General features: G+C 34.4%; 1 protein-coding gene across 4 annotated transcripts in view; it reads left to right on the forward strand.

Annotated features, from left to right (window-relative positions):
• Positions 1 to 9,497: 9,497 nt before the first annotated feature.
• The window catches only part of Dh31 (diuretic hormone class 2), a 79,938-nt gene continuing 71,291 nt past the window's right edge, over positions 9,498 to 18,144 (forward strand). For all 4 annotated transcript variants that reach the window (XM_074184963.1, XM_074184964.1, XM_074184961.1 and 1 more), the window contains exon 1: positions 9,498 to 9,628. The gene's annotated coding sequence lies outside the window, so the exon portion shown is untranslated. The remainder of the gene's footprint in view (positions 9,629 to 18,144) is intronic.

The raw sequence follows: 18,144 nt of genomic DNA on the forward strand, positions 1-18,144 counted from the left end.
CCGTCGTTTAGGCGTAAAAGAGCCACAAACATACATACACACATATATCCATCCTCACATTCATAATATTAGTATAGAGTATAGATTCCCAAGTAAACGGCGCAGTTTGTCAAATAAATCCTTGAATTTTCAATAATACAGGGTGTAACTAAATAAGTGTGAAACATTTGAGGAGGTGATTCCTCATCGAAAAAAAATAGGATCTTTCATATAAAGAAATTTCATTGGAACATCCCTTGTTGAGATACAGCCCATTAAAGGGGGTACATAAAATTTGTATAACAATTTTTTTCACAAGCACTAAAAAAGTTACAATATTAAAATTAACCTGACGTTTTGTCATACCAAAAAGACACTTAGCCAGTAATTTATTTGGTTTACCCCAAAAAATATAACCCCTTCAATTTATACCTGAACATGTTCTGCATATGTAGTAACTTATTGATTTGGTTTAACAACACTTATAAGACAGATCCCTCTTGTTCTCAATTCATGAAATTTAAAGGAGAAACAAAGTAAAGAGAGGAAGATTATGGAATTTACAGTTGTTTTTGACAATCTGGCTCATTAATGGAAACAATATCCAGGAATATACGCTGGGATTATCCCAGGATAATCCCCCTGTCGAGGAATGTCAAAAAAAATTAAAAACACGCAGGAGATATATGACGGGCGACCTCAATAATGATTTATAATTAAACTGGTGTTTTATCAACCGAAACGGGAACAGTCAAACACAATCCATATGGTGTTTTCACGATCAGTTCCTCACTAGTATTGTTTTCCTTTTTAACTGAATCACGTTACATGAATTTCAGTAGCGAATTTGTTCTGCAGTTACGTCAAAATGGACGTACAAATGTTCGACCGTCTGGAAAGGGTCATATTCCGGGTGATGGCAGATTGTTGATATCTATTTGTGAACGAGCGACACGCTGACTTGATTATTTTATAATAAGATGAAGAGTATTAGAGAAAGAGTATTTGAAATTTGAACTTTTCTCTTTCTTATATTCCTGAATTATCCAGCAAAATGTATTTAAACAAGAACAGAATATAAAGATTTCACAAAAGAAAGTTAAACCCTCAATTAAACAACATTTAAAATATAAAGATGAAGATCCGTCATTCGAAAAGTCACATGTAGTTTACAAAATTCCCTGCAACAATTGTGATAAGACATATATAGGACAAACAAAAAATAATTTAAAAACCTGCATAGCTCTTCATAAAAGTAATTGTAGAAATTTAAAACGAAACTCTTGTGCTCTAACACAACACGTTCCAGATAATTATCATTCAGTCGATTATACCAACACCAAAATTCTCCATTTCAAACCAGATTCAAATAAAAGGCAATTTCTGGAGATGGCTGAAATTAAAATTGAAGGAAACAATATCAACAAAACAATCTCATCAAAATTCATTCATTTTTACTAACAAATAAAAACCTGAATACATCCTGTAATATTGAAACAATATAAATCACCATGATAAACGACATTGAAAAATTAAAAAAAAATTATTTCACATTATTCAATGTCAAAAAGTTGCCATTCTCATGTTGAAGATTTCTTTCAAAATCAAAATTTCTCAAGAAAGTATCCTCACATAGCACAGGTATGCGACTGTAACAATGGGCTTATGGTAGCTATAAATATATGTACATACACAAAATAAATAACCTTTTCTCACATTATCATATCAAATATACATATTATATGTTGTTTATTGACCTTCTCTATTCATACCCAAGATGACATGGAGTTAACAAGATCAATGTCAGTGCTGACTTTGCTGAATCAACATCTGGTGATACGCGGTTCTTAAAACGACGACACAAAGACTCTAAAATCTCTTTGTTCTATTTTCAGCTTATGAAAACAATTATTCTTACATAAATACGTCCTGCATGGCGAAACGAATCAGTTGTATTTCAGTTGTCAGTTGTAACTGAATTTGAAAAAGGGAAACTGTTTCCCTTTTTCAAATTGAATAATTTTCAAAAACTTATATTTCCAAAGTGAGATATAACATACATAAAATTTAAGTGATAACCTGAGTTTATCACAAGTTGAACAATTTCAATATTGAGTTGTTAGTTCAAGTTATCACTTCTGTCGGGTTCCCGAAACGCACATGTTTTATTATAAAATGGCCGAATCTCTTGACAAGCCAATAATTGTTGGGTCCAATTTAAAGATTACTTCCTGTTTTTATTGTATTTCATTTATTTTCCTCTGAAATTAATTATTTCGCAGTTAACGCTACAAATGATGTACCATTTCTCATTTAAAGCAATATCTGTTTAAAAAATCTGTTTAAAATCTGTTTTTTCCGTTAACCAGCTGTCGCACCCCTACGAACGACAACCCTCAGAAGGGTCTTACCTTACGAGGTCCTACCTTTTAACGTGTGATTCCTAACACGTTCTACAGGGCGTCCCGCTGGAACATGTCATACAGAATCCACGGTGTTCTTTTGCTTGCAAGTACAAGGTCAGCACGTTATTCAGAAGATAGTTCATGTTCTGAAGTTGATGCAACTCAGTCAAAAAATCGTGATATTTCAGAGATATTTCTTAGGAACGGTGTACTCCTGAAAAATTGGATCTTCCCATCCTAATCTTTCCATCACGCTCGAATATTCATCAGATTCACCGAATTCACATAACCACATTTATATAAAATTTCCGGTAAGAGGGTTTGAAAGCTTACATCAGTATTCGAAATCTGAGTAGCAGGAAAAATAGGGCTGCCATTACAGGTATGAGTGTGGCCATCGCGACCATTTATCAGGGACGTTTAGATTATTTCTGGAAACGTTGACCAGGGGAACACTATTTGTCATGATTCAGCGGATGTCGGAATATGAGTTTATTAATCTGGGGTGATTTTTCTTCAACACGTTCAAATTTACGAGGATTTCGGAAAGTCCGACTTCGATGAACTTTTTAGGAGACGAGACGTATAAAACCGACCTGAAATACTAGAGAAATGAATAATTTTGAACGAAAATCATTAAAATGTATATTTTTCAGTAGGGATACTGACTGTGAAAAATTTAGCATATTTTTGGGAAGTACTTACATAATTTATTCACATAGATATTCAACATATGGAAATTATTTAAGTAAATGTTTGGAAAAGAAATATTTTGGCTTTTTACCTGTCTTTCTTCATATAAAAAATATGTGAGAATATTCCAAAGGAAGGAAGAAGGATATCAATTCCCAAATAACATGATTATGAATTAAATCAAATAGGCGAATTCATGTCATTACGTACTGTCATCAATAAAATGAGTAGATTCAACTCATTCATGACATGAAGTCGTAATTTCATCAGCAAATTGGATGCTGCATATCGTAATGTCATCCAGATGACTGGTGCTGAAGAGGTAACAATGCAAGTGTCTCATTCCGAAACATCGATGTCCACTATTGAGGACAATGTGTTCCATGTAAGTGGAATGTTACTTCTTTCATATACTATATTGTGTAGCAGTCATGTGAATGATATCTGATTCAATTTCATAACGAAAGTTCAAATACCGCAATGCCGGAAATTCCTTTTCGACAACGTCTAGTCAGGTGAATTTTGACATAGCTCAATATCAGCAAGGCATCTGGTCCTGATGAAGTATCAGTCATCGTACTCGAAACTCTAAGTCATCTGATTCGGTCTCAATCCGTAAGAAATGGAAACAAAAAATGTGAGATGAGCATTCTACAAGTATCACGAATAAAATCATCGAGATCTTATTATTTTTAAATAAGCACGAGTATTCTGTTATTTGCTCTAGTGAACACTGGCTAAACGGAAAATGTTTGCAAATGATAAACTTACTGCAGAGATTCTGGTGAGCATGGAGGGGTCTCACTCTTTGTTAAACATAACACACAGTTCCAACCTATTGATCTGAGTGATTTTTGTGTCAAATTCCAAAGTGAATTTTGCAGAATTGAAATAAAAGAACTGAAAGTAGCTATTGTAACTTTATATCGTTCCTGTAAATATGGCGACCTTGGTAATTTTCTCACCAACCTAGAGGAGAATTTTTGACGGAGAATTCTTTTCATGCAATGAAGGACTAATAATGGGAAATCCTTTGAGTCCCTTACTGGCGGAAATTTTCATGGATAACATAGAGTATGAAATCCATAATAATCAGTTAGCCAACAATTTTTTGTACTGGTACAGATACGTAGATGATATCTTAGTATGTTTTACTGGTAGAGATAGGCAATTAGGCAAGTTCATTGAATATGCCAATTCCATCCACCCGTCAATAAAATTCACCACTGAGAGGGAGGTAAATAATTCTATAAATTACCTGGACTTAACCATTACGAAAAATAACAATAAACATGAGTTTGCAATTTTCCACAAACCATCGTACACGGACATTATCACACATAATTCCTCCACACACCCGTACCAGCATAAAGTTGCTGCATTCAATAGTATGCTTCACAGATTATTGAATATTCCACTGTCTGATAGGGATTTCCAGAAAGAGCTGAATTTGATCAAACAAATCGCGATTAATAACGGTTATAAGGTAGATATTGTGAGCTCCATTCTTTCCAAAAAACGACAAAAGCAAGCCATGGATCTGGTCTACCCATATTCAAGATGCGTCAACGTTAGTTATAAGACATTGACATATGTGGGGGAACCAAACAGGAATATTGCCCGTTTTTTGAAGAAAGAAGGCGTAAACGTAGCTTATAGAACGAATAATAACCTAAGTAAATTTATTAAAAACAATAAGGACAAAACTTTGGTGTCGGATAGATCAGGAGTATATAAGCTGACTTGTAGCTCTTGTCCAAAACTGTATATTGGCCAAACAGGAAGAACATTTTTCCAACGAATTAAAGAACATAGGAGTAGTTTTGTAAATAGAAAGACCAATTCCACATTTGCAAACCATCTTTTAGCAGAAGGACATGAGTTCAATCATGAGTACGAGGTGTTACATTTAGAAGAGAAGAGTTTGAAACTTAATCTTCTAGAATGTTTAGAAATCAATAGATTCAGGAATTCGGGTAATTTACTGAATGATCAATTAGAACTCAATAACTCTCCGTTACTGAATATATTTTTTCAAATGTGAAAATGGAACATAAGTGCAGGTAATTTAATTCGTTAGAAACTCAGGTAAAATATCAGCTACTTAAAATTCAGGTACTTCGTTTACAGGTACTTTGATTTCAGGTACTCCATAAACTATATATATATTTAGTAATGAATGTGTAGAATTAGTTGAAAGAGACGCCAGATGAAGCCATTGTATGGCGAAACACGTGTTGCGTTTTTGTAAAACAATTTAGTGAAAATCTTACAATAAAGTGTTTTTGGAATACTAGAGGGATTTCTTGAGCATTTGACAGGTAAATATGAAAACATTATAATGGTGGGTGATTTTAACTTAAATTTAATGGGAAATGGAGGGGGAGTAGCAGATTCGGTCGAACTTATAAGTTCATATGGCCTCAGTCCCAACATAGACGAATCTACTAGATGTGATCTAAGAACTAATACCAAAACCTGCATGGATAACATAACATGCCTATCTGATCACATAGCGACTGGGATATCCCTACACATCACAATGCTAACAATATCAACATGCTAAGTGAAAATTTTGTTAAAATATTGGCTACGAAACTTGATGAACACTTGCCTCTAATTGAAGTAGAGAATGTGAAGATACCTATTGTCAACTTTTTGAATGATAATCTTAGAGGGATGAGGGACAACTTATCATGTTTGAAAATAGTGAGTGATGCAAGTAACTCTCACAAGGTCATCCAGGTCTTTAAATCATATAAAAACTATTATAAAAATTGTATTGAATTATATATTGTATTGTATTGAATATATATATATATATATATATATATATATATATATATATATATATATATATATATATATATAATATATATATTATATATATTATATATATATATATATATATATATATATATATATATATATATATATATATATATATAACCCCGATTATTGGAAAGTTAATGGAGAAACTTGTGACAAACAGATTAATAATGTTGGTAGGTGGCGTTGATGATATATTTCAAACTTATCATGTTGCCTTGTATTGACAATCACTGCCAGTATCTAGTGTCAGTGAAATAAACAATAGAAGTGTGAAAATTGGGTGGAAAAACGATCAGCAATTGCAGTTACTTCATGGAAAAACAACCCTCATCTACACAAATCTCTCGAATACCCAATGCGAAGCAGTCCCCTCGGTAAATTCTGAAAACTTCATGTTCGCTTATAATACAGATCATGCTCTTTCGTGTTTGTTGGGGAATTATGAGGCAAATAATTCAACTCAAACTGAGATACAATATTTTTATGTCTTCAGAAACAAACTATCAACAACCGTATTCTGTCCACGTTCCGGTTGTTTGTCAAATCGACCTTCAATTCAAACGTAACATGAAAACAGATTCTTAGATTTTTTAAATAGTCTATGTAGGTCAAACCGGAAAAACATCTGAAACAGGCATAGGAATATTCAAAGAACATAAGAACATGTGAAGCACTGTTCAAAACCTTTGGTGTAGTAATGAATCTCACTGAAGTTTTTTACCAACACCAAACAATTATTTTAAAACCTCGACACGTGTTTCGATCACCAAGTGATCATCTTCAAGAGAAAGATTTGAACTTCCACATTGTTTTTTCTGAAAAATCTCGAAATTGTCTCTGTTTTTTTTCTTGTTGAAGTATTTTGTAGACAGTTCAGGTGGAAACTCAATTATTTGGAATCCTTGGAAATTCATTAACATAAGCATTGCAGATGTAACCTGCTAAATGTTCAAATCGATTTAGTTTACTCACCGGTTTTCAATTCAGCGTACCCACATTGTCAAAGGTAAACAAAATTCAAGTAACAAAGTCTTCAAATTAATAAAAACCATGTTTATATCAATCTGTTGAAAAATATCCTTAGAAATGAGTGTATAAAAGTAAGCATAAATTCAAAACTTAGACGTTTAAATTCAATCCTCTGAAAAATACTGATTTTATATCGTTTTTAGTTTTGTTTCTAGCTACATTAAATTCATTATTAATACTTGTACCATAACGATGAATTTGATTATTATAAGTAATGAAACAATCAAAGTAACTTGGTAATGAATTCTTTGTGATTTTATAAATGGTCTCTAGGATTTTTAGGACTAAGTAAATTTGAAAATACTGCAGTTTTCAATCCTAAAGTCCCAAAACTGTGGATACCAACAGGCTGAATAGGACATTTTTCTTTTTTGTAGTTCACGAATAATCTGTTATGTGTTTGACATTTTGACAGCAGGTTCAGGTAGAAGTATATCGCCCTTAAAGCTGAAATTGAGGTGTTTCGTGATTTTTCATAGACTTAGTATCAAAAAATGTATTCAGATTGTTCCATTTCAACTGGAATAAATATAGAATATACAGGATGTGACATAAGTACGGTAAGTAAGTTGTTTCGGAGATACGGAGTGTTGAGATTGAACATGGGGAAATCAATGTTTCTTTTGGGAATTATCATTTTTTCAATTTTTCATGACTAATTATGTAACAATAACAACAAACATCAAATAATATTGACATCTAGACTAACGAATTGCACTAAATTAAGTATTGGAAATGGCCCCCTTCGGCTTCAATACGACCGTCTAGCCGCCGCATCATTGAATTTCGCACTCTTCTGAAAATACCTGGCGTATTTTTTATTATGTCACATGAATTAATGATTTTATTCCGTGAATCCTCTTCACTTTGAATAGCAGTTTTGTATACCAACGCTTTGAGGTGTTCCCAGCGAAAATAATCTAAGGGATTCGTTTCGGGCGAGCGAGGTGGCCATGAGTGTGGGCCTGTTCTCCCAATCCAGCGATTATGGTAATTTTCATTCAAAAATTGCCGTGCCACTACACTGAAGTGTGGTGGAGCACCATCGTGCATGTACCACGTACGGAATCTTTCCATGACTGGAATTTCTTCTGAAGTCCAGATAAAACAAATTCTAACAACCTTCGGTATTCTTCTCCATTAAGTCTAGGTGGGAGGAAGTGAGGCCCAATGAGATGGTCACCGACAATTCCAACCCAAATATTAAAAGAAAACTGTTCTTGAAAATTATTTTCTATCAAGGCGTGTGGATTGTTTTCGGCCCAAATTTGATTGTTGTGGAAATTAATAATTGAATTGCGAGAAAAACAAGCTTCATCTGTAAACAATATTCGACTTAGAAAACCTGGATTTCTTCTTATTTTACCGCGTAACCAATTAGAAAAAGCTGGTCTTACAGGCAAATCTCTGGACAATAGAGCTTGCACACGTTGCATGTGATAGGGATTCAGCTGCTGGGCTCTTAAAATCTGCCACACTGTGACATGGGTAATATTCAGTTCTTCAACTATTTTTCAAGTACTGATATGAAGATTTACTTCAATCTCATTTAAAAAAGATCCTTCAATTTGAGCTGTTCGTACCGTTGCAGGCCTCCCAATGATAAACGTCGATTTTTTAAAGCTTCCTGTTTAATAAAGTCGTGCATGGAGACGTACAAAAGTTCTTCTATTCTGCAATCATTTTCCAAGGCAACCCTTGATTATTATTTATGGTATTTTCAGAAGAGTGCGAAATTCAATGATGTGGCGGCTAGACGGTTATATTGAAGCCGAAGGAGGCCATTTCCAACAACAATTCGTTAGTCTAGATGTTAATTTTATTTATTATTTGTTGTTATTGTTACATAATCAGTAATGAAAAATTATAAAAATAATAATTTCCAAAAGAAACATTTAATTCCCCATATTATTCCTTGTGAGGTCCAGGGATATGCAATTAGGTCGATTTTTTTTCTCAAAAACTAAGCAAGATACGTAAAAAAATTCAGGAGACGAAAAAGTTGTATTTCTGATTGATTGATTCAAATAAATAATAAAAATGGCACAAAAGTCAGTGGCGTACATTTTTAAGTCAAAAATATTCGTTCAAATCCCGCTCGAGACGCCACTGGACTCAATAAATTGAATCACGTTCAGGATAAATCAGCTCCTTAATGTTATAAACACCACTGCCAAATTATAACAGAATTAGGTAAAGGATATTCAAGATATTTACGAATATTTTTTTTAAATTATATTTTAACACCCTGTATCTTGAGAACGAAGGATTTGCGGACCCATGTTTATATGAACATTTCGTCCTAAAATCACCTAAAGAATCGTCTGTTAAATTTATGGTACATACTTAATTAACGCCCGGTATAGTAAATCGAATCCGTATAATAAAGACGTTTGCAAAACTCCGTATATCAAAGGAAGCGAAATTTTTTTAAGTTTCTCAATCACTCACTTCTGATTAATCACCCAGAAATCATCCACATACAAACAATTTCAATAGTTGTGACTGTAGGTGTAATTCGTCGCGCCGCCCATTGGTCGAGAGGCGGGCTAAACGTCGCGAGGCTTTCTATAAAAGATCTACGGGCTCGATTCGCAGCTCTCACTGTTAACAATCTCACATCGCCGACGACTGCAGAGCCTACTGTTCGCATCCCGAGACATCGACCAACAGGTGACTACGAGTTCGAGGTGAGTTTTTTGTTGTTCTGGGATTTTCTGGTGTTTGGAGTCGAGGACCGCGAAGCGGGAGTGAAAACAGTGAATTCAATCATTAATTACACAGGTCTGCAAAAACTTTTCAAAAAATTGTTTTGATTGATCGTTAACTGGTCTTTATGTAGTTTTTTGCGCTGATTTAAAAAATGACATTGGTTTTTGTCTACCACGTAAGATTTGCCTACAAAATAATGATGAAATAATTGAAAAAGTACAAAATTGTGGATTTATTTTTATTATTTTAACATGAAGTAAAAGCAAAAAAAAACAATTCCACATAGCTGAACTAAGCATAATAGTGATACACAGGTGTTTGCAAAGTGATTATAAGTATTTGTAAAAACGTTTTTTTCTCGGTACTTTTTGGTACTTTTTCGGCTGTGTTCTTGTGAATTTTTCCTGTTTAACATCCAACAGTAGTCTGCCATCATGTTAACATTCCACCGACCAAGGTATCTGCGTTCAATTTATTTTTTATCTTGATGGAACCGTTCTCCTTGTTCCTCACTAACAGCCCCTAGATTTTCGGGAAAGTGTTCCAGATGTGAGTGAAGAAAATGGACTTTGACACTCATGTTGCAGCCCAACATTCTAACTCGTGAGTTATAAGAGGATCGATAGTCTCTTCAAACATTTCGAAATACAAATTGCCAGTCAAGTTTTCTTCTAGAAATAATGGACCAATAATGGCATTTCCAAGAATGCCAGCAAAATATTTCAATATGCACACTTATCGCTGAAACAGATGTTAGGGATGGTATTGACTCGATGAGACATGATTTCATAAAACTCTATTCTTCCATCATAATCATCCTCGTGGAGTTCTTGAAGAATCTGCGGTTTCTAAAGATGAAATTTATACATTTCCAATGATTGTCTTATAGTTTCGCGTGACATTCCTGTCTGTTCTGATACTGATCGTGAGAAGCTGCCAATGGACGAGAATTGACCATTTTAGAGATTGTTGACGTGGTACCTTTCTACTAGTGAAACCGAAAATTAAATTAGAATATTCTAACTGAACAATGATGTTATTGTTAATTTCATTATCCCAAATTTCAATTTTTTGAGTTGATCCGTTCAAAAAATAAAAGGGGAGGGACATTAAATAAACTGAAAAAAAGTACTGTGGGAGCAGCTACTTCCGTATCAACATTGAATCTCACGAAAGAAAAATATTTCCAAAATAATTACTTTTAACTGAACACTGGCGGAGCACCATTTCTTTATTTTGGCGAAGGAGCCGCCTTTAATTTTTGGCGAAGGAACAGCTCTCCGTTTTGGTGAATAAACACATTTTCATTTCGACCTTATTTCCTTCATTTCGGCGAAGGGGCAGTTCTACGTTTCGCCTACTGAACATATCTTCGTTTATCGAAGGAGTATTCCGTCATTTCGTCCCGTTCCGGAGTTGCAATTCTTTAGTTTGGCGAAGATGTATGTTTTAATTTTGGCGAAGGCGCCTATCTTCATTTTGGAGAAGGAGTATGCTTTCGTTTTGGCGAATTAGTTATGAACCTATTACATTAGGTATAGAAAAAAGTATTAGTGGAAAAAAAATCCTGAAATAGTTTCAAAATCTTGCAAAGCTTTAGTACAAAAAATTGTTCGATCACAGTGGAGATTCTCGTCGTACCCTTGATAAGAATGATCTGTACGTGAAATTGTTTCATATTTTTAAGATAAGAAAAATATACTGAAGTAATAATAATAATGAATAATACATGGATTAATTTGAAAGTATTCAAATCAAAATTGGTCCCACAAAATGTATTGTTATCAATAATAGATTTGTCACAAATCCTGACTCATTCAGCGCTGAACTCTTTTAAAAAATGCAGAATATTTTACAGAGTTTTAAATTCCAAACCAAGTGAAATATAATGAAATCATTGCATTATCAAAATAAATTTACATCCCCCCAAATCACTAGTGAACCCACAAGATTTATTTTCAAAGATTCATATTACATTTTCCAAGTTTCAATCAATAAAAAATTTTAACTTTTAGAAGAATGTCAAACCCTTGAGAAAGTATACGTATCATAGTTTCAGTTGGGCAGAAAGCAACAACATTAATACTAAACGGAATTGAACTTATTCAAACTGGTCGTAAACCCATCTATGCTGTTTTTTCTAAGCGTGATTTAAAGTATTTTATAGCATAGATTTCAAAGGTTTTGACAAATAAAATCAAGTGATTGGTACGTTTAGTCACAATTCTCATAATTATTTCAGTTTTTGATTCAACATAATAAATTTCTCATATTGGTGATGACAAGAAAATTATATTCGTACACATTACCACTTGTAATCATTCGAGATCAACGAGCAAATGAATAATTGATCAAATATTGTATCTCCATTCCACAATCTGTTTCTTTCAATTTCCGGGATGTAAACGTTTTTTCTTCCCTACTCAGGCCTCTCTTCAGGTTTTGGTTCTGAATATTTCGAATTCAGTATGTGTGTGTGTGTTTGCCTTGTGTTCTTATATATAATTGCTTTCAAATCATTCTGCCGGACGATGTTGTGAGTTTTTCACAAATTTTTGAGGCTCAGTTTATTTATTTTGGTTCAATGCGGCTTTTCACCAATAACTCATTGAAATTCATCATTTTTAAAACAACTATCTGAGTGTGAAACTCACTATTGACTGCTGCTGTTGACAATGTGTTGGAAAGTGTTGGTTTGGACCGAGAAAAGTCAATGAAATACCCACTGTCATTTCCTAGTGAATTTATTTGATTTTCTGCAAGTGAAGGCAAATTCAATCAGGAATTGTGTTTTGATTCATTTGAAAACTAGTTTTTGTTTACGTAGAAGTTAATTCGATATTTCATCCATCCAATTATGCCTTGATTTCTTCAAATGTCCATTCTTGGATTCCGTATTCTTGGCGATCGAGAAAAGTACTTGTTTTTGGATCAATTTTATACCAGAAGTTTAAGTTTCAGCCTTTGTTTGGATTTTGAATTGTTTCTAACAGATTCTTAGACATCTTTCGAACTGAGAATATATGTACAGGGTGATTCGAAAGTACTTTGACAAACTTCAGGAAGTGATTCCTCACAATATTCTAATATGAATTGTCCAAATAAATAAATGTCCGGAAACGCTTCGTTTCCAAGATACAGGATGTTGAAGTTTTATTTTTATTTTCGTTTCTTTCAAATAACTTTTGAAATACTGAACTTAATTAAACGAAACTTGGTAATAGAAGGTTTTTGAGGTGTCGAATTCAAACCTGATGTTCTTATTGCTCTTACTCGTAGGGGGCGCCACCTACACGTCTTTTTCTTTTTTAAAGATTCGTAACTTTTTTGGGCGTACTTCTAGCACATTTTGTAGTAAAAAAATCGATTCCTCTATCATATCTACGTAAATAAGCTACCCCTGTTACTAGTTGCTGTAAGCAACCGTTTTTTAAATATTTAGACTTGAAAACTTCAAGTCGATTATTTGATGATCGATGCATGTTGAAGTTATTACGAATATTTTGCTTTTTTCACAAGAATGCTTTGGAAATGAATTTGACGTGTTACTCGTTTGAAGAGGTCATTACTGTTGGGTACGTTCCTTTATGACATCACTAAGCGAAATAGTTATTTTTGTATCAAGGGTGCATAATCAGTATTTGTTTTAATAAAATTTGCAAGAAATGTCAACATTTTATTTCAGGAAATTTTGAATATGTAGAATAAACTAAAATAAACGAAACTAAATTGTATTCAAATAAATTGTTGGAAGTGTCCACCTTCAGCGAAGATACAGGCAGTCAGTCAGTCGTCCAGTCATTGAATCTCGTACCCACTCAAAAATTATTGGTGTGTTTCTTATTATTTCACAGGCGTCTACTATTCGGTTTCTTAAATCTTCCTCGTTCACTACTGGAGTCTTATAAACTAGTGACTTCAAATGTCCCCAAAAATGAAAATCTATCGGGTTTAGATCTGGGGACCTTGGTGCCCACGCCTGGTTAGGTTCTTCTACACCCCTACCGATCCATCGATTTGGATAGACTGTGTTAAGGAATTCCCTGGCTACAACGCTAAAATGGGCCGGAGCCCCATCATGCATAAACCACATGCGGATACGAATTTCTAATGGTACATTCTGAAGTAGTCTCGGCAATTCATTTTCTAAAAAGTGTCTGTAAGTTGCGTCATTCAGTCGGAGCGGAAGAAAGAGAGGACCTATCAAGTAATTATCAATTATTGCCGCCCATACATTTACAGAAAATTGATACTGATAATGCCTTTCACTAACTGCGTGCGGATTTTCGAGAGCCCAAACATGGTTGTTATGAAAGTTTGTGATAGCATTTCGGGAAAAGTTTGCCTCGTCCGTGAAGAGTACATACCTTAAATATTGAGGATTTCCAGCCAATTTTCTCAAAAACCATTGACACATAGTAATGCGTTGGGGAAAGTCTCGTGGCAAAAGAGCTTGTACCCTTTGAATATGGTATGGATAAAACTGTTGATCGTGGATAATTCTCCAAACTGTGGACTGAGTAGAATTGACAGCTTCAGCAATTACTCTTGTGCTTGTTCTGGATTCTCCTCGAGAGCGTTCAAAACAGCTTCTTTCAATTCTGGGGTTCGGACTGCTCGTGGTCTTCCAATAATATCAGCTGCCCTCTTAAAGCTACCTGTTTCTGGCAAACGACGGTGGAGACTAGCAAATGTTGGAGCTGAAGGCAGTACTCGATTAGGAAATCGCTCCTGGTAAATACGTCTTGCTTCGCGCGCATTGCCATCCGCAAGGCCATAAAAGAAATGCATATCGGCTAAATGAGCATTATTGTTCAAATAATCCATTTTTTCAAAATAAGTGTTTTCTACTTCTACTTATGGAAACTTCAATAAAATGTCAAACTGTCACAAAATATGTAATTACCAAAACTACGCACAAACGTCAAATTTATTTCCAAAGCATTCTTGTGAAAAATGCAAAATATTCGTAATAACTTCAACATGCATCGATTATCAAATAATAGACTTGAAGTTTTCAAGTCCAAATATTTGGAAAATGGTTGCTTACAGCGACTAGTAACAAGGGTAGCTTATTTACGTAGATATGATAGAGGAATCGATTTTTTTACTAAAAAATGTGTTTGGAAGTACGCCCAAAAAAGTTATGAATCTTTAAAAAAGAAAAAGACGTATAGGTGGTGCCCCCTACGAGTAAGAGCAATAAGAACATCAGTTTCGAATTCGACACCTCAAAAACCTCCTATTACCAAGTTTCGTTTGATTAAGTTCAGTATTTCAAAAGTTATTTGAAAAAAACGAAAATAAAACTTCAACATCCTGTATCTTGGAAACGAAGCGTTTCCGGACATTTATTTATTTGGACAATTCGTATTAGAATATTGTGAGAAATCACTTCCTGAAGTTTGTCAAAGTACTTTTGAATCATCCTGTATAGCGAGAAAATTGATAAATTTATACTCAAATAACTATTATGAGATTTTTATTGCACAATTTGTAGTATATTGATATAATTTATAGTATTATTTTATAAATATGCCTGAAGAGGTTATTGTATTTTAAAACAAGTGTTGTGGCTTTGTGTACTGTTTCCTGAAAAATTCACAATAAAGTTTTACTCGAATTCATTATGGAATTTCGTCTGTCGAAAAATATATTTTGGTGTAATCACGGGTCTTTAGTTTGGCGAAGGAACACTACTTCATTTTGGCGAAGGGGTATTTCTAAATTTTGGCGAATGCACATTGTTTCATTTCGAATCCTTTACCTCATTTTACTGAAACATTTCTGTGTATTGGCGCATTGTAATTTTATTGTTTTTGCAAAGAAGTATTCCTTCGTTTTGGCAAAAAGTATCGTTTAATTTCGGCGACTTAATTCGTCATTTTGGCGAATGCGCCTGGTATCCATTTTGGCGAAGGCGCGTGTATTCGTTTTGGCGAAACTGCAAATTACATTTTCAAAATATGCTTATATTCGTAAAATCGGCACAATATGCATTCCTTTGAATAATCACATATCGATCCGACGCGGATTCGCATGGATAGCCGAATTTTCAGGCTGCAATTTGTTTCATCGTAGATTCACATCAGCTTGTAACTGACAAAAATAGCCATTGATAAAATTTACACAATGAAAGCAAATTTTTGATAATCGATTCCAATTTTGGAATAGTTGAGTAACTATTTTCCTAGAAACATCGCAAAACAAAAGCTTCAGTAGATAGTTATTAACGTAAAAAGTCCGGAAAAAACGTCTACAGCTCGTCCTGGAAGCCCGCTAGTCCGGAAAAACTATTTTCGGACATTTAGGAGTACTTTGCGACATACGTCAATATAATTCGTCCTGATAAGTTTCCCAATGAGAAATAGGGAAAAGCGTCATTTTACTGAAAAATCATTTATCCCATGGTACAAGCAGGCCAATTATTCTCTATAATTTTATGATTTCGACGTGGATTAACTCAGCAACAGTGCATGGATGAACTTAATTCAATTTTTGGCGATGAAGCCCCATCAAGGACCAGTGTTTATCGATGGTATGGTGAATTCAAGCGTGGTCGTAGTTCAATCCAAGATGAATTTCGTGAAGGTCGTCCAAAATCAGTTGTTGTTCCAAAAAACATTGATGATGTGCGCGAACTGATATTGCAAGATCGCCATGTGACCTATCGTGAGATTGAGACAACCTTAGGTATCAGTGGGACCAGTATACATTCAATATTGCATAAACATTCGACTGTAAAAAAATTTGTTCGCGTTGGATCCCACACAATTTGTCAATGGCTCAAAAAAGGCCTGTGTCGATTGGTCAGAGGAAATGCTCAAAAAATACGATCGCGGTGCTTCAAAACACGTCTATGATATCGTGGCAGGTGATGAATCGTGGATTTACGCATATGAGCTCGAAAGTAAACAGCAGTCGACTGTATGGGTGTTTCAAGACGAGCCAAATCCAATAAAAGTTGTTCGCGCACGAACCACTTCCAAGCAAATGGTCGCCTGTTTTTTAAAAATAACTGGACATGTTGCAACCGTTCCAGTAGAACAACGTAGAACAGTCAATTCTGAGTAGTAAACAACCATTTGTTTGCCAGTTGTCTTCCAAGAAATCAGGAAAACCAACCGCCGAAGACGGATCACTCTTCACCACGACAATGCGAGCTCTCACACATCGGCTCAAACAACTGCATTTTTGAGCACCCAAAACATAGATTTGATGAGTCATCCGCCGTATAGTCCCGACTTGGCACCGAGTGACTTCTTTTCATTCCCGCACGTAAAAACAAACTGAGAGGTCAACATTTTTCGACACATAAAGAAGCAGTTGCTGCATTCAGAATCCATGTTTTGGAGATACCTCAATCAGAGTGGCAAATATGCTTCGACAATTGGTTCAAACGCATGCAAAAGAGTATAGATTTTCATGGGAAATATTTTGAAAAACAATAAAGTGATTTTCGATCATTAATATTTGTTTTCGTTCTCTTATTCCGAAATATAAAAGGCAACCATCGTGGGTGAATATCACCTGCTGCTTTTCAAAACCTGCCGTATACTGTACGCCTCATGCAGTTGCTGTTGATTAAATATCTGGGCAACTCGATTTCAATATTCGTTATTTCAATTGGAATTGTTATTCTAATTGGAAAAATATAACATGGAGTCGAATAATAAACAAATCAACCGTCCAATATACACATTCCGACATATTTTCTATCCACCAATTCTCGATAGTTGAACCTGAATTATTCGTTCTAGGGAACGCTTTACTGTACAATTCGGAATTCTTGGATTTCATGGATATAATTACAATGGTATAATGAACAACAGACATGTTGAAAGTAATTTCTGTTATGCGAAATTATGAAATTGTTCTGAACAAAGTATAGGAGACATATCTAGATCGTGATGAAAATCTTTCGGTCGTTATTTCAACTGAGATGAAACAAGATTAACGAAAACTTTTCCACTCTAAATGGAAATGTTTGTTTCATTTTTTCTTTAATTCATTCCCTGCGTGATGATATATATTTCGTCGAACCTGATACAGAGAAATAGCGACGCTGGTGCTTTCTGAGATGAGATCTCATGATTTTTATTTTTTCACGTTTTCTCCCTATATCACTCACACAATAAAAAATTACTTTTGTCACCAATCGTTAAAAACAAATAAACAGATTCAATAATGGCAAGTTTTTCAATTCAGTTCGATCGTCCATAAGATATTGACAGTTTTTGAATTTGTTTATTTCCATACTCTCCAACAGATTCAGTTTCAAACCTTTCTTCTGGAAATGGAGGGGCTTGTATTCATGTTTGAACTCATATCCCTCTGTGCTTGAATGAGTGGCATATATGGAATTCATTTTTCCATTCTGGAAACAATTTTTGTGTTCCATTAAACATAAAACATCGGATATGATCCACATGATAATTTATACACTCCCGATTTTTCTGAAACTGAACTTTCATCTTTGTTATTCTTAATATGT

The sequence above is a fragment of the Leptinotarsa decemlineata genome, unplaced genomic scaffold, assembly GCF_025532065.1.
Source record: "Leptinotarsa decemlineata unplaced genomic scaffold, Ldec_3_MD MMD2_tig00026361_RagTag_RagTag, whole genome shotgun sequence".
Classification (NCBI taxonomy): Eukaryota; Metazoa; Arthropoda; class Insecta; order Coleoptera; family Chrysomelidae; genus Leptinotarsa; species Leptinotarsa decemlineata.